The sequence below is a fragment of the Canis aureus genome, chromosome 15, assembly GCF_053574225.1.
Source record: "Canis aureus isolate CA01 chromosome 15, VMU_Caureus_v.1.0, whole genome shotgun sequence".
Lineage (NCBI taxonomy): Eukaryota > Metazoa > Chordata > Mammalia > Carnivora > Canidae > Canis > Canis aureus.
In genome coordinates, this window is record NC_135625.1 from 62419435 (window position 1) to 62446806 (window position 27372).

Below are 27372 nucleotides of genomic sequence, written 5' to 3' on the forward strand. Positions count from 1 at the left end.
GGGAGGATAGAACCTAATTCCCATCTGAAGATAGACCTGAGATTTGATGGGGAGAAGATGTTTTAACTGTCACGTTTTGTTTCTTAGAAAGGAGGAGACACGCACACACATACACACACACGGGGAGGGACACCCACACACACACCCACACCCACCCATGGGGGGGTGGAGAGCAAGTGCGTTGAAGCAAAGGTAATAAAATACCCGCATCTGACAATTCTGTTATTTTCTGTACGTATCTTCAGCTTTGAAACCTTTCATCGGGAGAAGTGTTTAAAAAGGGCAGAAATTCCTGGAGAAGAATGAAGCACGGAAGGAATAAGAGCCAGAGTGGTGGAAAAAATAAATAAAAAATAAAAAAGCAGCAGCAGACACAGACAGGGAGAGCCCACAGGGAATCCTCTTTGGAAGACGTCTGCCTCCTTAGGCCCAAGCGGTCTCAGGCCCACACCCGGACTCCCCTCCCCCGCGCGCCCCCGGACCCCGGCCGGGTCGCTCCTGCTCCCGGGCTCGGTCGGTGCGCCGGGGCCTGCTCCGGTTCCAGAACCATCTCTGGACCATACTCACCCGGTAGCCAGCGATTTTCACACCGGGCTACTTCGGAGGGGGGAAGGGGCCCCTCTGCAGAGACGTGCCTAGGAGGCCGGGCGGCCAGCCTGCGGAGCCGGGACTCGGTGGAGGTGGCGGTGGCGGCGGGCGTGCGAGGAGGGAGCTCGGCTGCAGTGCGGAGCGGGGCTGGGGGCGGGGCTGGGGGCGGGGCTGGGGGCGGGGCGGGGCATCCCGGCAGCTGATTGGCCGCCGCGGCGGGGGGCGGAGCCTGGCCGGCCGCCCCCAGACCTCAGAGGCCCCGCTTTGTGTCGGTTTCGGGGAGAGGATGCTGCAGCCCCCAATCCTGCATGGGGTCCCCCGCACAGCTCCGGGAGGGCGGGAGGGCGGCAGGGCGATTTGTTAAAATAAAATCGTAAATCCGTAAGGCTCTTTACCAACCCGGGAGGGGTTGCTAAGTCCAGATCTGTATATGAAACGACACAGAACTATTTACAAGGAGTTAAATCGACGTACGTGTGCCAGGAGTTAGGCTGCCTCTCTCTTCATGTTTTTAATGAACATTTCACACGGTAGTAAAAATAGGGAGCTTGCATTTTTGTAAGAAAAACTTTATAAATGTTTATATATGCTTATCTAAACAGAAATTATATGGAAAACACACATCAAACTATTAGAAGCAGTGACTTCAGATAGTTAAGAGTAGATTACTTTTAGGTATTTTTTCTTCCTAGACTTCGCGTTTCAATAGAAAGGAATATGTATTATTTTGCGATTAAAAAATGATAAATGTAATCAACTAAGATAAAATATCTTTGCTCAGATAGCTGGTAGTGACACGTCTATAAATATGATTTCTCCCTGTGTGGGGGATTCTTGAACTTTGTCCCTAGTCCTGTCTTGTTTTAGTCGAGAAAGAGCAGGATAGAACACTTGATTTTGAGCCATAACCTGACTTATAGGGTCCCGCCTTGAATCTATGTCTGCTCATCCAGCTTGGTAGCTCAACTTTAGAAGCCAGGAGTAAAAACCACTTGTCCTTCTTATGGCTCATCCCAAAGGGAAAGATTTGTGTGGCCTCTGTACATTCCTCTGTTTCCTCACCCTTCACCCATCACTGCACTGGCCCCTATTTTCTGGGTGCCTAAGGAGAAGATATCACTGACCCAACTGTTCTCAGGGAGCAACCATTAAAAAGCTTTCTCCCCTACCACAAAACAGTGTCCAGGCTGGAACTTCCACCGGAATGTGGATTCACTGGTAAAGGGGACAGATTACTACACCCTGTATTACTTAGGGTTTCATTACAACTTCCCAAACTAGAGTACACATAAGTCAAGAACTGTGTTTTATTCTTCTGTAGATTCTCTGCTTCACGTGGCCACAAACAGGCACTTGGTAATGGCTGCTTGATGGATGGATGGACAAGATGCGTGATGTGGCGTGAGGAAGGCAATCTAGCACACTCTTCAACAGGATCCAGAGCAACTTCACATTGAAAACCAATCAAATTCCAACTTTCCTATGTTGTAAGTTTTCTCCTCTTCTTCATGTTATTTTATTTTAATATTCTCCCATAAGCCTTTTGTTTTCTTCCCGTATCTGCTAAAATTTCAGCTAGCCTCTCTGTTTCACACTTCACGCCACTAGCTCAGTTTTAAATCCTATATCCTTCTAGAGTTTCTCATTTGCTTTCCAGTTTCTACCTTGACTGCCATTAAATCCTGAAAGTGCTGAAATAACTTTTGAAATATTACATTCTGTAAACACTCAGCTAAATTGGAATGAATGAATAATTTATTAAAAATCCATACTATAAAATATTATGCAATTCTTAAAAAGGATAAGCTCAAGTCATACCTTGAGGAATGCTCTCAATATATATTTTCAGCAAAAAAGTCTGTAATGCTCCTTTTGAGTGTCTATGTTTATGTAAGCAGGAAAAATAAGGACATATTTGGCTACCTCAGGATGTGGAGAGGTTTGACCAGTAATTTTTTTCTTCAGACCCTTTGTATTTTTAAAATGTTACAAACATAATTTGGGGGGAAAAAGACTATTTAGTAATACCACTCTTAGGTGGTATCACCAAAATATAACCAAAATACATGTACTAGATAGAATGTTCAAAGCAGCACCATCCATAATAATCTAAAACTGGAAGCTACCTAAATACTAACCTCCCTGCTTTCTTACCACTAGTGCTGTCCAGGCACTATCTTCTATTACAAATGTCTAAAACATATTATTTTTCAGAAAAATTTGAGAATTTATTTTCAAAAGATCTTTAAGGAAATTCTAAAGGATATATCTCAAGAAGAAATAAAATAATCTTATATAAATTATCTGAAATGTAAGACAAAATGTTAAGAGACTTCTAAAGCCGGCACTGAGAAAATACCTTATTTGGGACAACCCTACCACTGAAAATTCACAGCAATAAAAGTTGGACAAAATATAGGAAACAATGGAAGACTCTGAAGAGCAAACAACACAAGGAGAACTTGAGAAGCTATAATCCCAAGGGAAGGAAAACAAAGGACATGAGCTCCACATTTGCTAGGGCTTTTCTGTTTAGGGCATTTCCCAGCTCTAATGCAGGAAAAGCGAGGCCACTCAGAAAGTATCAGGCTTACTGGTTCAAGATTCTCAAACCAACTGAACTCAAAGTGCAGAATTTCAGACAAGAAGATATTTCTGAGAGTGAATATAAAAATCTATGCACAAATTCCCCTTAGTTTGTCATTGGCTGACTCTTAAGCTATGCACACACAAGGAGGGACCCCCACCTCCAAAAAAATCCATCAAAACTAGTTGAAAATACTGGCTAAAGTGCTAAACAACTGACAGACATTTCAGTAGCTGTACTGTTCTAGAATAAAGCAGTGGAGGTCAAGTCCCACAAAAACAACACACTTATCAACACACTGCTTTCAGTTGAGACATGAGAAAATCCATGACTGTGAGAAAATCCATGACCATAAGGATTATGGTCTGGGGTAAGGGAAAAATTTGAAATGCGCTAGTTTTAAGAAAGTTTTGAAACTAACTCTTGATAGTATGAAAATATTCATCTGGTATTTTACCCATTTCTCACCCCCCCCCCAAAATCCTATTTGAAAAACAATAACATCAACAATAACTTTATAATTTTTCATTCCTATGTCTTGCACCCAATCCAAAATTTAGGGGGAGGCTAAAAATCAGATTACATTGCCAAGAACTCAGAAGAAACAGCAAATGATAGAAACAGACTCACAGGTGGTTTGGACATTTGCATTCCTTGGGACTTACTTTAAAATAACTGAGTCAATATGTGCAAAATCACAGAAGCAAGCAAGGCTGGAGAAATTTAGTATAGAATTAAAACTCATAAAACTCACATATACAAAACCCTAAAGACCCCATAAAAAACTGTTAGAACTATTAAACATATTCATTATATTCAGTATGGTTGCAGGATATCTAATCAACATACAAAAATTGTTTTTATAAACTATGAAGTATCTGACAAGGAAATTAAGAAAGCAATCCCATTTACGATAGCACTCAAGACAAAATACTTAGGAACCAACTTAACCAAGGAGGGAAAAGATCTATACAATGACATCTATAAAACATTGAAGAAAGAAATTGAAGACACAAATAAATGAAAAGATATTCCATGTTCATAGATTGGAAGATTAATAATGTTAAAATGTCCATACTAACTAAAAACATCTACAGATTTAATACAATCCCTACCAAAATTCCAATAGCATTTCTTACAAAAATAGGGGAAAAAATCCTAAAATTCATATGAACCACAAAAGAATTCAAATTGCCAAGGAAGTCTTCAGCTAGAAGAATAAAATTTGAGGCATTACAAATGAAAACCACTATAAGATACCACCGCACAACAGTCAGAATGGCTAAAAGTAACAGGGCAGGAAACAACAGATGTTGGCGAGGATACAGAGAAAGGGGAACCCTGTTACATCGTTGGTGGGAATGCAAGCCAGTGCAGCCACTGGAAAACAGTATGGAGGTTCCTTAAAAAGTTGGAAACAGAGCTACCCTATGACCCAACGATACTGGGTGTTTACCTCAAAGATACAAAAGTAGTGAGCCAAAGGGACACCAGACCCCAAAGTTTATAGCAGCAATGTCTACAATAGCCAAACTATGGAAAGAGCCCAGATGTCCATCAACAGAAAAATGGATAAAAAAGATATGATTATACACACACACACACACACACACACAATGGAATACTACTCAGCCATCAAAAAAATGAAATCTTGCAATTTGAACCTAGAGGGTATTATGCTAAGCAAAATAAGTCAATCAGAGAAAAGACAATTATCATATCATATGATCTCATTCATATGTGGAATTTAAGAAACAAAACAGGATCATAGGGGAAGAGAGGTAAAAATAAAACAAGACAAAAACATAGAAACAAATCATAAGAGACTCTAAATCATACGAAACAAACTGAGGATGCTGGAGGGTAGATGGGTGAGGGGTTGGGGTAACTGGGTGATGAACATGAAGGAGGGGACACGATGTAATGAGCATGGGGTATTATATAAGACTGATGAATCACTGACCTCTACTTTTGAAACCAATAACACATTGTATGCTAACTAATTGAATTTAAATTAAATTACAAAACCAAAACCAAAAAAGCCCCCAGAAAAACAAATGCTTGATTTCAAACTACACTACAAAACTAGAGTAATCAAAATAATCAAATTATACTACAAAGCTACAGTAATCAAAATACTATGGTACTTGCATAAAAACAAACATATCGGCCAATGAGAAAAAACAGAGACCCCAGAAACAAACCCACGTTTACATCCAATTCATCGTCAACAAAGAATACCCACCAGGAAAAGGATAGACCCTGCAATAAATAGTATTGGAATAACTACTGGCTATCCACATGCAGAAAAATGAAATTGGACTCTTTTTTTTTTAATTTTTTTTTAATTTTTATTTATTTATGATAGTTACAGAGAGAGAGAGAGAGAGAGAGGCAGAGACACAGGCAGAGGGAGAAGCAGGCTCCATGCGCCGGGAGCCCGATGTGGGATTCGATCCCGGGTCTCCAGGATCGCGCCCTGGGCCAAAGGCAGGCGCCAAATCGCTGCGCCACCCAGGGATCCCTGAAATTGGACTCTTATACCATATATGAAAATCAACTCAAAATGTATTAAAGACTCAAATGTTAAGACCTGAAATTGTAAAGCTCCTAGAAGAAAACATAGGGAAAAAATTTCTTGACATTGGTCTTGACAATAAATTTTTAGATATGATCCCAAAACACAGGCAACAAGAGCAAACATTTAAAAAGTGGGAGTATTTCAAACTGAAAAGCATCTGCACAGAAAAAAAAATCAACAGAGTAAAGGAACAAATTATGCAATGGAAGAAAATATTTGTAAACTATATATCCCCCAAAAGGGGTTAATATAAAAAATATATAAGGAATTCAAACAACTCAATAGCAAGAAAATAGATAATCCAATTAAAAAATGAGCAAAGGACCTAAATGGATATTTCTCAAAAGAAGATCTAGAAATGGCCTATAAGTATAAGAAAAAGTACTCAAATCCACTAATCATTGGGGAAACACAAATTTAAACCATGACTTATTACCTCACATCTGTTAGAAGGGCTACAAAAAGATAAGTGTTGGTGAGGCTATGGAGAAAAGGAAACACTTGTGCACTGTTGATGTTAATGTACATTGGTAAAGCCACTCTGGAAAACTGTGTGGAGGTTCCTCAAAGAGTTAAAAATAGACCTGCCCTACGACCCAGCAATTGCACTGTTGGGGATTTACCCCAAAGATACAGATGCAATGAAACGCCGGGACACCTGCACCCCAATGTTTCTAGCAGCAATGTCCACAATAGCCAAACTGTGGAAGGAGCCTCAGTGTCCATCGAAAGATGAGTGGATAAAGAAGATGTGGTTTATGTATACAATGGAATATTCCTCAGCCATTAGAAATGACAAATACCCACCATTTGCTTCAACGTGGATGGAACTGGAGGGTATTATGCTGAGTGAAGTAAGTCAGTCGGAGAAGGACAAACATTATATGTTCTCATTCATTTGGGGAATATAAATAATAGTGAAAGGGAATATAAGGGAAGGGAGAAGAAATGTGTGGGAAATATCAGAAAGGGAGACAGAACGTAAAGACTGCTAACTCTGGGAAACGAACTAGGGGTGGTAGAAGGGGAGGAGGGCGGGGGGTGGGAGTGAATGGGTGACGGGAACTGGGGGTTATTCTGTATGTTGGTAAATTGAACACCAATAAAAAATAAATTTAAAAAAACCTGAAGAAAAAAAAAAAGAAAACAGCATAGACATTCCTCCCAAAATTGGGAATAGAACTACCATATCATCCAGAAACCCAACTTCTGGGTATATATACAAAGAAAATGGAAAATGAAATCAATATCTGGAAGTGATATTTGTACTCCCATGTTCATTACAGCATTATTTACAGGAGCCAAGATATGGAAACAACTTAAGTGGCTATCCAATGAATGAATGGATAAATAAATTGTTGTATGTATATCAATAGAATTTATTTAGCCATATAAAAGAATAAAACCTGGCCATCTGTGCTGACGTGGATGAACTTTGAGGGCTTTATGCTAAATTTCAAAATAATTCAAAGACAAATACTGTGTAATCTCATTTATATGTAGAATCTAAAAGTCGAACTCAGAAGCAGATAGTAGTATGGTGTTTACTAGGAACTGGGAGGTGGGAGAAATGGGGAGACAGCAAAGTTTGCAAAGTTTCAGGTATGTAGCATGAGTAAGTTCTGGACTATAGTTAATAATATCGTATTATATACTTGAAATTTGCTAAGAGAATAGATCTCAATCATTCTCTCACACACACATAAACTCTGTGAGGTGATCAATATATTAATTAGCTTGAGGTGGTAATCATTTCACAGTATAAACATATATCTAAACATCACATTGAAAAAAAATAAACATCACATCGTAGATCTTATATTCATGCAAATTTTCTCAATTATACCTCAATAAATGTTATGAATTAAACAACATTTAACTTCCGAATAAGAGGAGCAGTAAAATGAAACAAAGGACTGAAAGAAGGGAGAGGAATGAAAGAGTTAGATAAAGCACAAAAAAATAATAAGCAAAAAGAAAGGAAGAAAGAAAGAAAGAAAGAAAGAAAGAAAGAAAGAAAGAAAGAGAAAGAAATCTATGCACTACTAATCACAATAAATATAACTGGAATAAATTATTCAATGGTAAGCTATAAGTTATCAAACAATTTTATTTTTTATTGACTTATTTTAAAGGATTTATTTACTTGAGAGAGAGGGAGAGGGCAAAGGGGCAGAGGGTGAGGGAGAGAATCTCAAACAGAATCTCCAATGAGTGTGGAGCCTGATGCCAGCCTCAATCTCATGACCCTGAAATCATGACCTAAGCCCAAATCAAGAGTCAGATGCCCAACCTACTAAACTACTCAGGCACCACTCAAACAATTTTAAAACCAGCATTTAAAAAATACAGACAGGTTTATTACTTTAAACATAGATTTAGAAAGATTTAAAGTCAAAGGATGAAAGATAAATCTTTCTGGAAGGTAAACACTGATCAAAGAAACCTTGATTTGATAGCTGAGCAAATTAAGAATTTAAGACAAAAAAGCATTAATAGGTAGCCATCATATTGAATCCTTGCATTATGAAAATTTTCAATTTACTCCACTTCACTAATAACATAGCTTCAAAAAGTAAAAAATACAGATCTACAATAAGAAATTTCAAAATCTACCATCATAGTGAGAGATTTTAACATAATTTTTTTGTAATTGATAATTCAGATAAAAAATTGGTAAGGCAGATGTGGTAATGGCAGATTTGGATTGTATAATTAACACACTTGTTTTAAGGGTGTATATATGTAGGACATTATGTAATTAGACACCACACGTTATCTTCAAGTACAAAAATGATACTGACCATGTGCTAGGTCTTAGAGCTAGCTTCAATAAATCCAAAGGAATTGATGTCATACATTCTCTGACTACATTAAAGGCAACATTTACTACAAGATGATAAAGGATCTTCATATGAGCAACTGGAAATTAAAATACACTGTTCTAAAAAATTCATGGCTTAAATAAGAAAGCATAATTAAATTTTAGATACAGCTACATGATAGCAAAACATTCATATCAAAACTTGTGAGATATAGCTAAGAAGCAGTGACACAAATTTGTAGCTTTTGAAAATTTGAGCTTAGAAACTAAATAACAAAAATTCAAAGAAGAACTAATAAAATAAGTAACAATTAACAAAATATAAATAAATGACAATTAATGAATTCTTCCATTGAATAGGAATGGTGAGAATACTACCCATCTTATTTTATGAGATGACCTAAGTTTTGTGTTTGTGTGTATGTGTGTGTGTGTTTAAATATATAAAAGAGCTAATAAAGTAGTCCAAATTCTGGCAAAATTAATCAAAACAAAATGAAAGAGTATATCTATACACTTTAATAATAAAAACAGGTCATAATAATAGATGATGAAACAGATAAATGAGAGAATATTATGGACCATTTTATTCTATTAAGTTTGAATTTTATATATATATGTAACAGTTAAATATCTTAGAAATTAAATTTATGAATATTGACTCATAAGAAAACCTAAATAGTCCTATGACCTTAAGGTAATTGAACCAACAAGTTTTTATAAAGTAAACTCCATACCCTGGGGTTTTGCTGGTGATTTGAAGAAATATTCAAGGACCAGATAATTCCAACCTAGCCCAAATTCTTCCATAGACTAGCAGTAGTGAGAATACTACCCATCTTACCTATGAGATGACATCAACAAATAATAAAGTTAAAACCAAAAAAGATAATTACATGCCAATCTCAAATCACATATATAAATGCAAATATGTGATACTTATCTTGATAAAAAAGTTATTGCATATTTACCATAGTCAGTTTATTCCAGGACTGCAACATTGATTAAATATTAAAGATCTAATACTACATGTTATATTAACATATTTAAATGGAAAAAATGTATGAGAAAATAACTACAGAAGAAGCATTCAATAAAACATCTACTCATAATAAAAATGCTACCCAGGAGAATAATCAAACTTTCTTATCATGGGACAAGGCATTTACAAACTAACCATTGCAAATGCAATATTTAAAGTTGACATAATGAAGTCTTTCTCTATATTATTTTAAGGATAAAACAAGATGCCCTTCTCACCTTTACTCAACTTTATACTGAAGGTCCTAGGCAATGCAGTAAGACAGGAAAAAGAAATGTATAAGGACTGGAAAGGAAGAAATAATACTGTTTTTAGGTGATATGACAGCCTGTGTAGCAAATCTGAAAGATTCTATTGGTAAATTTAGAATTATTAATGGAGTTTGTCAAGTTTGATATGTAGTCAGTATTTAAAAGGCAACTGAATTTCTATACACCAGAAACAATAAGCTACAAAATATAATTTTATAAAACAAAACATTTATAAAGCAGTAAAAATACAATGTATTTAGAAATAAATTTAATAAACATAAATAAGCAGAAGGAAAACAATGAAAAATACAAACATTAAAGATTAAAATTTAGCTAAACAAAATAGCATTATATACCAAGTTGATAGATAGGAAAATGCAACATCTTAAGGAGGACTTTTCTCCCCAAATTGATATATAAAAATAATGCAATATCAATCAAAATTCCAGCAGGTTTGTTTGCTTGTTTGTTTATTGTTTTAGAGAACTTGTTAAGTTTATTTAAATATTTATTTGGAGGCACTGGTTGGCTCAGTTGGTTGAGTGTCCAACTCTTGGTTTTGGGTTGGGTCATGATCACAGGGTCACGGGATTGAGCCCCACATCAGGTTCCATTCTCAGTGTCTGCTTGAGATCCTTGCTCTTCCTCTGCCACTGCCACCCTCCCACCCCCACTTGCATGCTCTAAAATAAAAAAATCTTTTAAAAAATTTATATGGGGGCACCTGGATGGCTCAGTCAGTTAAGCTTCTGCCTTTGGTTCAGGTCATGGTCAAGCTCCCTGCTCAGTGGGGAGTCTGCTTCTCCCCCTTCCCTCTGCTACTCTCCCTGCTTATGCTCTTGCTCTCTCTCTCTCCCTCTCTGTGTTAAAAAAATAAATAAAATCTAAAAAAGAAAAAGTTATAGGGAAGGTCAAAGATCTAAGAATTGCTAAAAAGTCTTGAAGAAGAAAAATTTTTTAAAGGGAAAGATCCTTACTACCATATTTCAAGACGTATTATAAAACTAGAGTCATTACGGAAATAAATAATTACAGGATTAAGGAAATTAAATTCACGCATTTATGAAAAATCAAATTCTTGAAGATCACTGGTGCTGGGACAATTGATTATCCATATTGAATAAACAATATAACAATCCATTTCCAGGTGCATTAAGATGAATTGCTAAATGCAAAACTATAAATGCTTTTAAAGAGATAAATATAGTAAAATTAATTTATTGTCTTGAGAAAGCAATGATCTTTTTATAAAAAAAATGTTGGTAACTTGAATTTAAAATCCAAAACTTAGTTCATTGAGAGACGGACATACAGAGAAAGAAAAGCAAGTTGAAAGCTGCTATTTGTAGCATACACCCCTGATGAAGACTGGATTATCATCCACACTATATGCAATCAATGAGTCTATAAGAAAAAGGCAAACAATCCAATAAGAAAATGAGTAAAAGTTAGGAACCAGGATTTCAGAGAGAAAGCACAATAGTTCACCAATGTATGAAAAGATGGTTGCTTCATTAGGTATTAGAGAAATGCTAATTAAAATCATAGTGGAACACTATTTCTTGTCCACCAGATTGGCTAAAAATGAAATTTGAGAATACCACGTTATAACAAGTATGTGGAGCAATAGAAACTCTCATCTGTTACTAGAGGTTGTAAAAAACCAGCTCAATACTTAGGAAACAGGTTGGAAATAACCTAATAAAGTTGAACACACACAAATCTTTTAACCGGGTAATTCTATACCTGGGCGTGCAATCCAGGGAAACCAGAGTGAGCCTGTGCATGTGAACTGGAAGGCATGTACAAGAATGTTAGAGAACAGTATTTGTTGCTATCCCCTGTAGGAAGCTGCCTTTAAAATGGTCCCCCATAAATCCCTGCCTCAGGATGTTCATGGTCTCGTGTAAGCCCCTTCCCTTGAGTGTGGGTTACAGCTGGGGACTCATCTCTAATAAACAGAAGATCACATGTCACATTTGAGATTAGGTTACAAAAAAGAATCTGCCCTTCATCCTTTTCTCTCCTTTCTCTGAGGGAACCTTTATCCTGGGGGAAGCAAGTTGCCAATGTTTTGACTAGCTTGTAAACAGGCCCATTTGGCAAAGAACTGACGTGTCCAACCAAAGACAGTGAGGCTGAAAGGTTTGCCAAGAGTCACTTGAGGGAGCTTTGAAGGGGTTCCCTCTCCCCCCAGCCTTGAGAAGACTCTAGTCTCAGACTGATACCTTGCTTACAGCCCGTGAGGGATACTGCATCAGACACTCCCAGCTAAGCTCCTCCTGGATTCCTGACCCACAGAAACTGTGAGATAATAGGTTTTCGTTTAAGCTGCTAAGTGTTGGAGTAGTTTGTTACACAGCAATAGATAATAATACATTTCCCAAATCAAGAACCTAAATGTAGATGGATAAGTTACGGTATACTCATACCATACACAGTGAAAATGAAGGAATCATCATCAAATGAGTTTTGAATCTCAAAAACTTGAGTATGTACAGTACAATGTCACTAATATGAAAATTAAACAATAAGGGAAACAAACATGTCCACATATATGTTTTCAGAACACACACACACACAAATCACCAAGCTATAAAGAAAAGCAAGAAAATGACGAATACAAAAATCAACTGTCATGTCTGGTGGAAGGGAAAAGGATGGGCTGGAGCTGGGGCATGCGGGGGGCTTCTGTGGTACTGCAATGTCTTATTTTTCCAATCTAGGAGATGGTCGGGCATTCTGTTCATTATTCTTTAGACCATTCTTAGATGTTTTATATGCCTCTTTCTAATACATTTAAAAAATCACACTGAGGCCGAAAAGAAAGCCAGATATTGAAGTCAATAGACAAATAATTTGGAATGTGAAACGATGGATGAATGGATGGATGGATGGTTTGCTAGACATATCATTTGGTCCTTTATGTCTAATTGGACTTGCGCTTCTTCCAAGAAGTTTCACGATTATCTGATTTATGAATCTTTTTCTTCCAAACTTAAGGCCTTCTTCATTCATTGACCCAACTCATTGGCCAGCTCCTGGTGTTTACGTGAGAACTGTATAATAATCCAGCGCTTACAGCTTCAGGCCAAACGCATTCCAGGCTACCCGTGTGCCCGCTTCACCTCACCTGCTCTCATCACCACCCCTGCAACCCCCTGCCCCAGCGCACCCCTCCTCCTCCGGCGCAGAGCCTCTGGGCGCCTAGAGCCCTGCAGTAGGAGAGGCCTTTGACCTTTGGAGCTGTGGAGTTGGAGGTGGGGGGGAGGTGGGGTGGGTGGGTGGGAGTGGTCCTGCACAGGCCAACGACCCCCACATAATTCAAGATCAAGCCCCCAGCAGATGAGCGGACAGCCACCTCTGGGGTTCCTTTTAGCTCAAACCTCAGTGGCTCCAGGCAAAGCCCTTGCACAAAAACAAAACAAAACAAAACAAAACAAAACAAAACAAAAAACCTACAAAAACAAAACAATAAAAAAAAAAAAGCTCAAGAAAATGGGGAGGGGGAAAGGTCATCGCCTCCAGAGGGTGACACACACTGCGGCGAGAAGGAAATAGAGACCGAGCTGCAGCAGCAGAGAAGAATCCGAAAAGGCAAAAAAAAAAAAAAAAAAAAGGCAAGAAATTCTGTGTGTCACCCGTCGGCCACCCTCCCACCCACCCACGCAGGTCCCCATCCTCGCCCCCACGCGCAGCGTCCCCGGGCGTTCCGTCCGCCTGTCCCCCCGCCCCCGGGCCACCGCGCTGCGGCCGGTGACCTGGGTCGCCCCGGGCCTCCGGCCAGGATGCATCCCCGACCCCCCTACTCACCGGCTGCCCCGCGGTGCCCTGCGGCGCGGTTCGGGCGCGGAGGAGGGCCGGGAGCGGGCGGCGGCGGGACCCTAAGGTTAGGAGCCTCCGGTGAGGGGGCGGGGGCTGCGGCCGGGGCTGGGGACGTGGAAGGTCGCGGGCGGACCGCGGGGGGCGGCCCGGGCGCTGGTTGGCGGCGGCGCGGGGCGGAGCCTCGGCTGCAGCCCGGGACCGGGAGGCCTCGCTTTGTATCCGCTTCTGCAGGAAGATGCAGCCCCTGAACCGGGAGGGGGACCCCAGCACCGGCCGGGAGCGCTGGCAGGGCGGGCTGTGCAGAGAGAAATGCGACACGATTCAGGACCGAGTGAGCAGTTCATACGTGATAATAATTATTTTATGTAAGCCAGGACGCCCTGATTTCTAAGGGCGACTTAGAATCGATGGGTCCGACATACATTTTTATTTTTATGTTTATTATTTTAATTTTTTTTACAGTAAGTTCTGAAGTTGGTTTTCTTTCTTTCTTTCTTTCTTTCTTTCTTTCTTTCTTTCTTTCTTTCTTTCTTTCTTTCTTTCTAGCACAACCACAACAAAAGTAAGTCATAAAGCCCCAACTGTATTTCCTTTCCATGACAAGGAACAATGAAATGTTCTCTGTTTCTGAGAGGATCATATGTTCTATAGAACACAATTTAATAAAAAAAAAAAAGAACATCACTTAAGAAGGCACATCTTTTTTTTTTTTTTTTCACAGAAATGAAATTAGGCATTTATTTAACAAAGACTTAGGAAGAAGGCACACCTTAGAGCAGTACAGACATTTAAATTTTGGGCCACGTATTTATGATTTATTTTTTATTTTTATTTATTTTTAAAATAAATTTATTATTTTTTTTGGTGTTCAATTTGTCAACATACAGAATAACACCCAGTGCTCATCCCGTCAAGTGCCCCCCTCAGTGCCCGTCACCCAGTCACCCCCACCCCCCGCCCTCCTCCCCTTCCACCACCCCTAGTTCGTTTCCCAGAGTTAGGAGTCTTCCATGTTCTGTCTCCCTTTCTGATATTTCCCACACAGTTCTTCTCCCTTCCCTTCCATTCCCTTTCACTATTATTTATATTCCCCAAATGAATGAGAACATATTATGTTTGTGCTTCTCCGATTGACTTATTTCACTCAGCATAATACCCTCCAGTTCCATCCATGTAGAAGCAAATGGTGGGTATTTGTCATTTCTAATGGATGAGAATATTCCGTTGTACACATAGACCACATCTTCTTTATCCCAAAGATACAGATGCAATGAAACGCGGGGACACCTGCACCCCGACGTTTATAGCAGCAATGTCCGCAATAGCCAAACTGTGGAAGGAGCCTCGGTGTCCATGGAAAGATGAATGGATATATTTTTAATTCAAAGCAGCAAGTCACATTAGAATGGAGCATCGGATCAGATTCTTGTTAGAAGAATTGCTTAGGTGCCGGGCAGGGCTAAGAGCGCAGGACTTGGCTGTTGACACTTCCCTTCATAACCACTAACTTCTGTTAAAGTAGCGCATGTATTATTTTAGAAGTTAAACGAAGCAGGAAGGGGGTTAATAATTTTTACTACCCAGCAAATGGGTAACAGATCCTGGGTGTGAAAGAGAGAAAGAAAGATGTGGCCATTAAAAAGCTAGACTCTGAAGCCACTGGCACAGCTTTCCCCAGGCCCCATAACAAATGACCACAAATGCAGTGATTTGAAACAACACACTTATGATCATACACTTCTGAGAGTCAGAAGCCCACTGGCTGACGGAGAGGTGTGTGTAGACGGGACTGTTTTCCTTCTGGAGGCCCCAGGGGAGAATCCGTTTCTTTGACTTTTTCAGCTCCTGGGGGCTGCTCAGGTGCTTCGGCTTTTGGGCTCCATCCTCAAAGCCCATCTCATCACCTGGACCTCTGTGTCTGTCCTCACATTTCTCTTACTTCTCTTGCACTTATTTCTGAGTGACTTTGACCTGTGGAAAGTTCCCTTTCCACCCTGGATCCAACGAGTCACCCTCGGTTCTGAATCCCACTTGCCTATTTATGCTCATTCTCTTTCTGTTCATCTTCTCTTCTGCATTTCGTTGGTTTGTCTTCGTCCTCCAGATAATTTCCTTCTTTGCAGGTAGAAGAAAGTGTGGTGGGTAGAGCATCTGATAAAAAGAACACTTGGTTGTGCCCTCTTACTGCCACTTAAAACCCTGCTGCTTTTCAGGGTGGTGGAAACACGTGTGATGCCCTGTGAGACAGGGCCCTCTTACCTCCGAGGGCTGTCAGGACTAGTTCCCTGCTGTTCCTCTCCAGACCCTCAATAGGGCCTGACTTTCCTTCCCAGGCCCAGAGCCAGTCCTCAAAGAGCATGTCGGTGACGTCAAAGGAGGAGGGACGAGGGGGCTGGGGTGCAGGCAGGCAGCGGTGGGAAGAGAGAAGCTGAGCAAAACAGCCGGCCCCCCGTTGGCAGGGAATTTGCTGGCGCTGTCTCCCTGTGCTTGGGCGGAGGAGGTTTGCAGGCTGCAGCGGCTCTGTCTCCACCCAGGCCCTGCACACACACACACACACACACACACACACACACACACTAGGAGCAAAGCCTAGAGGACTGGGCCAGTGATTTGGGCCTCCCGGATTTTGTCGTGAGCGCACCAGCCTTGGTCGGCATAGAAATGTCAAGGTCATGCTCCATCTCCACCTGCGCTAACCCTTTCTGCTGTCTGCATTCAGTATTCCTTTTTTTTTTTTTTTTTTTGAAAAAGGAGGAGATTGGACGAGATGCTTTAGCTCTCAAACTCTGTGACCAATTGCACAGCAAAAACAACACCAACTAAAAATGGTGGGTTTTGTGAGTGTCAGGGGAGGGAGTGGGGGCGGGCAGGCGTGTGTGCTGTTGACTCTGGGTTTCTGAGAGGAGGAGGAATGTGGCAGGAGAGAAATGCAGCTGCCTTGGCAGAGAGAATGGGAAAGAGAAAGCTCACCGCCAAGGCACCCCAGGTCTTTTAGGAACACTCAGTCCGCCTCCACAGAAGCCCCTGGACACCCCACTCACTGCAAACATGCCCAGATGTTGGCTTTGTCTTTCACCCTTAGAGGACTTTCTTTTTTTTTTTTTTTTTTAATTGTATTTATTTATTCATGAGTGACACAGAGAGAGAGAGAGGCAGAAATACAGGCAGAGGGAGAAGCAGGCTCCCCCTGGGGAGCCTTATGTGGGACTGGATCCCAGGACCCCAGGATCACGCCCTGAGCTGAAGGCAGATGCTCAACCGCTGAGCCACCCAGGTGCCCCCCTCAGAGGACTTTCTAGTCAGAAACTACCCCTCTGTGTCTGGGAAGCCGGTTGTTCATTTCTAGAAAGCTCTGACAACTGACCCCCATGCCTGCCCTCCACTCTGTGGCCAGGCCTGGCAGTTCTGAGGGAGGAGAGGGCAGGCGGCTGGCTTGCAGATTTCCGGGGGAAAAGGGGGCAGTGGTTGCACCAGTGAACAGAAAGACCGACCCTCTCCGGAGTAAGAGAATTCTTCCTGCCTTTGAACTGATCCTCCTGTCCTTTTTCCCAGATCTGGGGCCTGTTGGCCTCCGGACTGGAATCCCGCCATCAGCTCTCCTGTCTCCTGGCTAATGGCAGAGCTTGAGACCCGCTGGCCTCCACAGTCGCCTGAGCCAACTCCTTGTAAGGAACCAACGTCCTCTCTACCTACCTAGACAGATAATACCTATCTATATCCCATTGGTTCTGTTCCTCTGGAGAACCCCGGCCAATGCAGGCCCCCCTCCACCCTGGGTCATGCATCTGGAACCTGCTGGGCTCTCAGCTGCTTCGGGTCTCCACATGGCTTTGTGGCTGGCCACTACTGAGAACTCCTGAACCCAAGCCCCTCGCTGGGGCTTTTCTTTATTTACAGAGGTGGAGGGTGATCACCAGGCAGGCCTGGCTCCCTGTGTGTTTCCCGAAGCTTTGTGTTTTCATCTCATCAACCCTAAGAGCTCTATGTTTCCTAACAAAGGGACTTGTAGGGTGAGAGGGCAGACATTTGCCTACACCTACTGTTACTCTTCACTATTGTCTGTGACAAAAGCCTCCAGGAAAATAAATCAGCTCCTGGAGTGCCTTCAGGGTAGCTTCTGTCCCTCCCCATTTTCTCCCTCACGTCCTCATATGGCCCTCTCTGTGGGCTTTAATAGGAACTAAAATCAATTTTTTTAAATGGAATTATTACAGACCCAAGTACAAAGAGGAACATTTTTAAAGCGTAGGCTTGGAACATTTTGTGTTTAGAAATCAAGTGTGGGAACTTCATTGAGAAATAAATATAATCAAAATAGGAACAGTGGGAGGATGGGGAAAAATGAGGGACGACTGGTAAAGCTAGAGAATTTTTTTTAAAGAATGGTTAAGCGCTATCTTCTGTTTTTAGGACATGACTTCCTTATTTTTATGAAAGCAATGCAGAGCATTAATAGATGGAAATACATGAAAAAAGGAAGAATGACACCGCACATCCTGTTTTTATTTATTTATTTATTCATTTAAAATTTATTTATTTATTTATTTAAAATTTTACTTATGTAAGTAATCTCTACACCCAACATGGGGCCTGAACTCAGGACCCCAAGATCAAGAGTCAAGTGCTCTGCCAACTGAGCCAGCCAGGCATGCCTGCATGTGCTATTTTTAATTTAAAAGGTATTTAACTTGTCCCAGTCACTTTGGGCTGCTGTCACAAAAATTACAACAAAAATGAGTATTTGAAGAACAAATATTTCTTTTCTCCCAATTTTGTGGAGGCTAGGAAGTGCAAGATCAACAGATCCAGATCACAGATTTGGTGCCTGGCAAGGCCCCCTTTCCTTCGTAGATGGTGTCTTATTGCCGTTGTGTCTTCAATGGTAAAGAGAAAGCCCTTGGATTTCTTCATCCCTTTCCAAGGGCACTAATCCCCTTCACGAAGAGTCCACCCTATGACCCATGACCATCCAAGGCTGTCCCTGCTAATATCAACATTAGGCTAGGTTAGGCTTTCTACATAGGAATTCTGGAGGGACACAAACATTCAGGCCACAACAGTGTCACTTCTTTTCTTTCTTTCTTTTTTTTTTCTTTTAAGATTTTATTTTTTTAAGAGTCTGTGTGTGTGTGTGTGCGTGCCCTGGAACAGGGAAGAAGCAGACGGAGAGGCAGACTCCCTGCTGAGCAGTGAGCCCTACTCTGGGCTGGATCCCAGGACCCAGGGATCATGACCTGAGCTGAAGGCAAATGCTTCCCAGACTGAGCCATCCAGACATCCAACAGTGTCACCTTTAAGTTAACTTAAATTCGACTAAGAAGCCAAAAAATTGCTCAGGTAAAGGTTTCTCCACAGCAAGGATATGTGAAATATTACAAAGTGTTCTGAGCCAGAGTTTTCTGCATTTGGTTGGATGTACCCTCTTCTTGGGGTGCAGTACTCTTGAACCCTGGGAAATTGCCAGCGCTGCAGATTTTTTTGATCTCTGTGCGGATTATGTTGGAGGTAGGAGAGATGTTTCTACCTCGAAGGATTTCACTCTTTCCAGGGCCACCCACCTAATCAGTCCACTCTCTCAGAATTGGTTAATAACAGCCAAGAATTCTTAACATTTCATCAACTCATCTTCTTCCTTTAGTTTAATTTCTCAGGCTATGAAGGAGCCCTTGGCAGAACCAGTGGTGGATGGTGTTTAACATCATTCCAAGATGAAGAATCTTATTTTTTGTAGAGGATTTGAAGCCAAGCATCCTGGCTTCAAATACCATTCTTAATAAGACATGGTTTGAGGGATCCCTGGGTGGCGCAGCGGTTTGGCGCCTGCCTTTGGCCCAGGGCGCGATCCTGGAGACCCGGGATCGAATCCCACATCAGGCTCCCGGTGCATGGAGCCTGCTTCTCCCTCTGCCTATGTCTCTGCCTCTCTCTCTCTCTCTGTGTGTGACTATCATAAATAAATGAAAAAAAAATTAAAAAAAAAATAAGACACGGTTTGAAGAGGGCCTAGTACATAGAAGGGCTCAGTCAACGCCATGCATTTTTAAAATTATATTCACATTTAGGCTTTATGGAATGATGGTGTGCCCCATTCCTTCTTTGCTTTACACTTTTTACATATGTTTTCTTATGCTCTTACAACTTTCTTTAAATTAATTTCATTATATATTGATGGGAGGGAATTTTGTGATCTGGCCTCTTTCTGCCATCTTCACATGGAAATTCCTGTTTCTGCCTTCTAACAGTAGTAAGCATTTATGCTAACAACATGTTCCTGGAAGGATTTCACCTATTTTCCTTTATAGAATTCTCAAATAGTTCAGTTTTTACATTAACCTAAAAAAGCTTCACAGGCATTTTTTTTCTCCCGATCACTGAAATATATAGCCTCCACACCCTAAATCTGGGCTCTCTGTCTCTCTTTATATTCTAATTAGGAAATTCAAATAGGGTGGTTTGGAGAAAGAAAAACAAAATCTACTAACATCCTTGTAACAGAAGAAAAATAATTTTAAAGCATTCAGAAACAAGTCTTGACAGACCTGACACAGACTTAGACAGTCTTAGGGGGCACTCATGGACACCCCTTGGCTTACATGGTGTTCCTTGATAATGACACTGACAGAGCCTGGGAGCAAGGGAGCCTTCAAAGCCACCCATTTTCTTCAGCTAGTCTCCTGCTAGGCCCCCATTCCCTCTGATCTAGAGCCTGGATTTCAGGTTATAACCCTTGGGCAAGTCACAGTTAGGCTGGTCATTTCTGGAGGAAACTCCTATATCCTGAAGACATTAGGAGCAGCTGCAGCCTCCGAACCCACCCACCCCTCCTGAGCTAGCCAAATGTTCTGTCCTCATCCCTTTTGCACCAGGGCCTGGATGCAAGGCTGAAAGCCCTAGAGAAGCTGGAAGCTGACCTAGGTGCATGCATTCTGAAAGGCAAGAAATTGTGACAGATCCTCAGGTGTGAGGAAAACCTCCTTTCCCCACCTCCTGAGCTAACTGCCAATTCTGTCCCTAACTCATTTTATGGCCTCTGTCTGACCTGGAAGCCTTGGGGAGGTCTAGTGATGGCCGGGCAATGCTCATAGTGAACTCTATCTAGAAGGTACTGGGGCCTGTCCTCAACCTCTGCTACTGCCAAAGACTAAACAAAAAAATCACAGCCCCTGTGTTTTATTTGCTTGTAGACAGAAAAATGAACATCCCCACTAAGTTGGATAGCTGTTGGATTACTGAAAAATATCCTCAAGAAATGGACTGATGTATCTCATTGGCAGGTACAGCAGGGCTGAAGAAGTCAAACACAAACCCGGGTATGTAACCACTGTGATTATGTGAGGTTTTGACATTAGAACAGATATAAATCCTATTTATAGATTGTTCATCTAAAATATCATGTTTTTTTCATTACATTTTCCAACCAGTCATACTGGTCTGAAGGAATGCTACTGATCTTTTTTAAAGAAGTGTGATGTTAGCTATTGATTTAAAAGGGAGAGATAATTTTTTAAAAGAGTTTATTTATTTATTCAAGAGAGACACAGAGAGAGGCAGAGATATAGGCAAAGGGAGAAGCAGGGTCCCTGCAGGGAGCCTGTTGTGGGACTCCATCCCAGGACCCCAGGATCATGACCTGAGCCAAAGGTAGACGAGCCACCCAGGTGTCCCTGGTGAGATAATATTTATCATATTAAGGAAATATATTTTTATTTCTGGCATACCAAAATATATAAAATCTGGAATGAACAAAACATCTCACTAAACATCATACTAGATCCAGTAGATTTTAACTTCTTATATTGGTGGAATATATGCACTTGATTATGGTAAATTATGTTCTAATCAAGGTTTAAAATTATTAATGCTTTTTTTTAGGAGTTTTGATCTATTTCTTTCTTTTTTTTTTTCAAATGAGCTTCATCTATACAGCAGTCCTAGATTATTTTTCTGTGGAACAGGGGTCAGGAACATATTAATAAGTGAGCTGCTCAAATAACTTTGAGAAATTCCATGTTCTATACCCATTTTTGCAGATTCAAAGTCATATCAGCATATTGAAGGCTCTGAGTAGTCCTGCAATAAATAATACTCCTTACGTTTATTTAATGCAACACTTTATATTTACTCAAAAATGAAACATTTCCCTGTGATATTTGTTAAAGTATATGGGTCAGACTTCTGTGGAATATCAACTTTGGGACACACTGGTCTGTGGATTTCTTTTGTTATACTGACTTTGCCAGATTTAGCACCATAGCGATGTTAGCTTTATAGGATCTAGACATGAACACAACTTTGTCAATATTTTTGCTTATTTATATTAAAATAACACACTTTTTATTATTACGAAACTACTATATGTCCATTATAGAAAATGGGGAAATACCAAACATTATAGAAAATATTTTAAATGACCTATATGTAATCCCAATATTAGAGATAACCCTAGTTAAGATTCTGATCAATTATTATACATCTATAGCTAGATAGAGTCTATTTATATATTTACATATATTCATATATTTAGAAAATTGGGATCATCTTGTATATTGTATACAGTTCCATGTTGTATTCTTTTCTTCATGATTTATATATTGAATATTTTATCGTGCTATTAAACATTCAAACATGGTTTTTTAACAGCTGTGTAGCAGTTCAACTCATTTACTGAAATTATATTTGGTCAGTTTCCATTTTGGAAGTTAGATTATTCCAGAACTTTGCTAGTCACAATAATTGTTTTAAAAGTATCTGTTTTATTTACCTCTTGATTTGCATTTCTGATATAGGATGGATTCCTTGAAGGGGAATGGAAACAAGACAAAAGATTAGCATTTAGAGGGTTTTTGATACATAGTAACAAATTGTCCTCTAGAAATGTTTTATATATTTATACTCCCAATCCCTTGGTATGTGTGTATACATCTGACAATATCTTCTTTTCCAAATATTATGTAAGCTTTCTCCATGTTGACTAAAACCTTTTTTTTTTTTAAACTCTTTTAAAAAATTTATTTGAGAGAGGCAGTGAGTGTGAGAGAGAGCATGAGCAGGGGTAAGGGGTAGAGGGAGAAATAGACTTCCCCGCTGAGCAGAGAGCCCAATGTGGGACTCGATTCCAGGACCCTGGGATCATGACCTGAGCCAAAGGCAGAGACACTTAACTGACTGAGCCATCCAGGTGCACTGAAATCCTTTTTGGTACAGATTGAAACATATGCAGCAGAACAAGTTTTTCTCTCTTTTCTTTCCTTCCTGGAGCCCAACTGCATTTGGAGCCTTCAATGAGAGAGAAGCATATTTTCAAAATAAAAGCCAGGGTATGGGGAATTTAGGAAGATTCACCAGCTTAAAATTAGTATCTGCAGTTTATAAATCCGTGTATCTCCTAGACAATCCTTGCGGAGGCTGGTCTGGTAAGAATCCTGCTCCTTCTACTTTCCCATCTCATTATTCCTTCCCATCTCAGCTTTGGAATAAGTAAAGAAGCTGAATAGAGCAAGAAAAATGACTGGAAACTCGAGCTGGAGACTGGGCACAGAGGACTTGTGGTGAGCAGTTGAGGGGAACAGGACCAAGGGGCCGGGAAAGAAGGGAGAGAAGACTCAGGAGGAAAGTTTGCTGCTGATTGCAGGTGCCATGTTTAGGATAAACCTTGAGACTATAGGTCTAAAGCCCTGTGCCCATGGATGGAGTTTAGCAACCGGTTGAACAGAAAAAAGAAGTTGCTCCAAAATCTCTACATGGATTAGACTCTATCATACACACTTGTAATAAGAAATGATTAGTCCTTCTCTGGGATTAGAGCATCTGTTGAATTGGGTAACTCGAAGGTTGCTCTGTTGTTGTGCATTGATTGCCCTATAATGTTTGAATACCATCAAGTCATAGAACTGAGCCAAGGGCATTGCTTAACCATGGTTGCTCAACTGTTAGAAAAATAGTTTCAAAAAGCTAAAGTAGACCCTGAGAAAGTAATAATGGTACTTAAAAAGTGTTCTGAGGGGAAAAGAGGATGCTGTGCTCTCATTTCTAAAGATTAAGTCTATAATTTAAAAATGATGATTCAATAGCAAAGTCAGGATTATTCTGTGCTGTAAAAGATGCCAGGGAATGGTGGCTCATAGCAGGGTGGGGATATGTGCTGGTGAGGACAAGTCCATATGGATTAACATTTTGGAGGAAGACATTATCAATGGATAAAATGACAAATCCAAACAGAATGGGATTTGTTGGTTTTAGTTCCAGAATCCTGGGTTTTGGGGCCATGGTGGGCAACAGGACAATCACATCCATGTCTTTCTACCAAGTTCAGAAAATCAAGTGCATGTAAAGGTGCAGAAAGGCAGGGTAGAAGTCAGGAGGAGTTTAAACTATGGAACATATAAATACATTAGGGGCCTAAGAAACAAAGGACTCTTACGGCAGGTAAAATCTGAACGTGATGCAGGAGTTGAAAGCTGTGAAAGCAATAGCTCAGTGCATCGCTGGATGCTGGTCTTAGAGTCTTGGGGAGAGCAGAGAGGGTTGAGAAAATGCATGCCAGATTTCTGAGTATCTATCAGGGGACAAGCAAAAATTTGAATTTTCTAATGAGATTACAAAAAGTCTTCTTTAAGGCAATAGTAAAGACGCTGAAAATATGGCCTGGTTCAGCCAAGCACAGAGTCAAGCTTGACTCATGACTCTGCTTGCATAGCCTGAGAGCTGCCTGGAGTTCTTTTTGCTGATGTGTAATTGAAATGGTAGAAGAAGAAGGCAGAGCCAGGGAGAATTACAAGACTCAGGATGGAACAGCTGAGACTGCATCTTGGACCGTAGCTCACCTCTTGGAGGATGATGAACAAGCTGACTTTTTTTTTTTTTCAAGCTGACAATTTGAACTGATGGCGGATCTTTTATTCTGAGAACAAAGAGCTCTGAGAGGCAGCAAACCCCACGTTGGCCAGGGCAGGATAAGGTGGAAAGGATACCTCAACTTTTGTTACTGATGAAAACTCAATGGGCAGGAGATCACAAACATTATTCCCTTGGAGACACTTCACTTCCTGGTTGAAGTTAACCAAAATGTCTTAATAGCCAGTTGGATGATTTCCATAGAAAGATGTCGGACATTTAAGTCAGAGTCTTGCCCAACTCATTATCAATCCCAGAGCCTCCCTGACCTTTGGAGATCCCATGATCCCCCCGAAGGACTTGGCAGTGCCTGTTCCAAAGAATCACACATGTTAATTTTTTTCATTGTTTTAGTCTTCTTCAGTCTTTCTTTCATGTTATGACCTTGACACTTTGGCAACTATAGCCAGGTACTTTCTCTATCCACATTTTGAATTTCTCTGCTATTTCCCCATCCTGAGTTTCAGATTACACGTTTTGTCCAGAGAATCACAGAAGTGATGAGGAGTTCTTCACTCTATCACGTGATTTCAACTTATCCCATTACAAATGATGTTCATGCTTATTACTTGATTAAGGTGATATTGGCCAAGCAGTTTCTTTCACAAAAATCTCTCAATTAGCCCCCCTGTAATACAGTCCTCCAATCCTATTTTAATTTAGTACAACCCCATAAACTCACTTTTTCCAAATGTGGTAGCGATGGCATACCCAAGGTCACTGGCCTGGCTTTATTTGTATTGCCATAGTTCCTGTATCACATTAACCTTTTTAACTTGATTATTTAGAACATTTCTCTTAGCTTTTATTGACAGAAGAGTAAGGAGAAGGTGGAATGGCAAAAGTGGATGTATCTGCATCTGCTGTCATGAATCAAGCTTGCACCCAAGCCTGGGTGCCAAGTGTGTGCTGGCTGGTGGATTGCCCTTACCTGTTCCCCCAACATGTGGAACCAGCGGGCCAGCGTGCTCAGCTCCAGGGGCTGTGTGATGGAAAGAACAGATGGAAGGTAGAGAACCTGGGGACTTGGGCCTGTGTTCTGTCATTAATTCATTGTGTAATGCTGGGCAATCCTCATTTTTCCCTGGACCTCAATTTTCATGTCATGGAAATGAAGAGAGACAATTCCCTTTCAACACAGCAGAAGAAAAAAGGAATATGTCAGGAGATTCTGAGATGAGAAATAAGGTATTATAGTAACACAAGTGAAGTAACACAGAAACAGATAATCCTTAAGGAAACTTTGGCCCCTTTGGGCTCACGGAGTCTTTAACTCATAGATACACACTTTCCTGTGCCTCATACATACACAAAGATCAAGCCACTGCAACCACATGTACCGGTTATGACTGCTCCCCTCACCCTTGCCCTCTCATCCTCAATGCCTAGTAAACTAATCTTGCATATTCCAGGAGCTCTTAAAGGTTAAAAAAAAAAAAACTCCCTCATCTATGTTACTTACTATTTCAGCTCAGAACATGCTTAGGAGGAGGTTCACCCTCAGAGAAGTGATAAGGAGACAGATAAACAGCCTAGAGTTTTTAAAGTAGGAGAAGTGAGTGAAAAGGAGAATTACTGTTTGCAGAAGCTCCTTTTCTTCCATCTGGGCTTCACTAGAAGCCTGAGGGACTGGAGCTTTGTAGTGGAGATGCTCCTGACTCAGTAACATTTATAGATGTGGCTTGTGGAGCATCTTGGCTCTGACAATTCACAGAGCTGGATGAAAAGAAATTACAAAACCACTTAAAAATCTTTTAGTCTTGTTCAAATGTGCTTTTTCTTTTCCTTTTAAAGGATCAAAATCTTTCTTAGCTGTTGTTTCTCACATAGCCTTTTCACTGAAGACATTTTTCACAATTGGAGGTTTCTAGTTCCAAAGACTTCTGAACATTATTACCCCAGCGGCTATCCGGTAAAGAAGCATAAAGGAGAAGGAAGGAGGTTTTTTTTTGCATTAAAATAAATAAGTGCAATTTTCAAAGCTTAGCTGCCTTCTAGGAATGGAAAGAATGAGTCATGGGCATGGCTTTCCAATGGCATTAGGAGCACTGTGCCCTCACATGCCCACAAAACTTCTCTTTCTGTTTCGGGTGGGAGGGGTACAGAGAAAATATTTCCCTTAGGCAAACTACCTAAGAACCACAAACCAAATCTGTTCTTTCATTAAGCTTCCAATGCCAAGCAAGACAAATTGACAACTCCAGTGGCAGAAGGCAGCAAGCGGGTTAAAAAGGCTGGCTAGAGAGACCATTGGTATCCAAAAGCAGCTTTGCTAGCTAACCATGTGGTTCACTATGTACCAGGGACATGCTCTCACCTTAGGGTACACTGGGGGCTCAGCTTAGGGGGCTGAGAGTGAGGCAGGGTTTATGTCTTTGCATTTTAAGGATTATTTGGAAGCCTCTTCTATGGCAGGAGACTCAAAGAATATCTAAAGGAAAAACAAAACAAAACAAAACAAAAAAACAAAAATGAAAGCCTAAAGTTAAAATTTTTTTCCATTAGGAATTTAAACATCTAGATAGAGAGATAGAAATAAATCTGCCACTGTTACAAGATCCAAAGAAAGCAACTCTTAACATTATTAAATATTTTCTTCTTTTTAAGTCCCTATTTTTTAAAAACATAGCTGTGTATTTGCTTATTCAATTGATTAACTCATTCAACAACTTTAAAAACTTTTCACTTTGAGATAATTATGGATTCATAGAAAGTTGTAAAAACAAAAAAAAAAGTGCAGGGAATTCTTGTGTACCCTTCACCTAGTTTTCCTGAATGGTG

The 27372-nt window shown here is 40.5% G+C and overlaps 1 protein-coding gene across 4 annotated transcripts in view; it reads right to left on the reverse strand.

Annotated features, from left to right (window-relative positions):
• TCAF1 (TRPM8 channel associated factor 1) overlaps positions 1–13843 on the reverse strand; it is a 52289-nt gene extending 38446 nt beyond the window's left edge. For 3 of the 4 annotated variants that reach the window (XM_077850257.1, XM_077850260.1, XM_077850261.1), the window contains exon 1: positions 568–731. The gene's annotated coding sequence lies outside the window, so the exon portion shown is untranslated. Of the gene's footprint in view, positions 1–567; positions 732–13686 lie in introns of those variants that run through there. The other variant, XM_077850259.1, reaches the window with a different exon arrangement.
• Positions 13844–27372: the final 13529 nt, after the last annotated feature.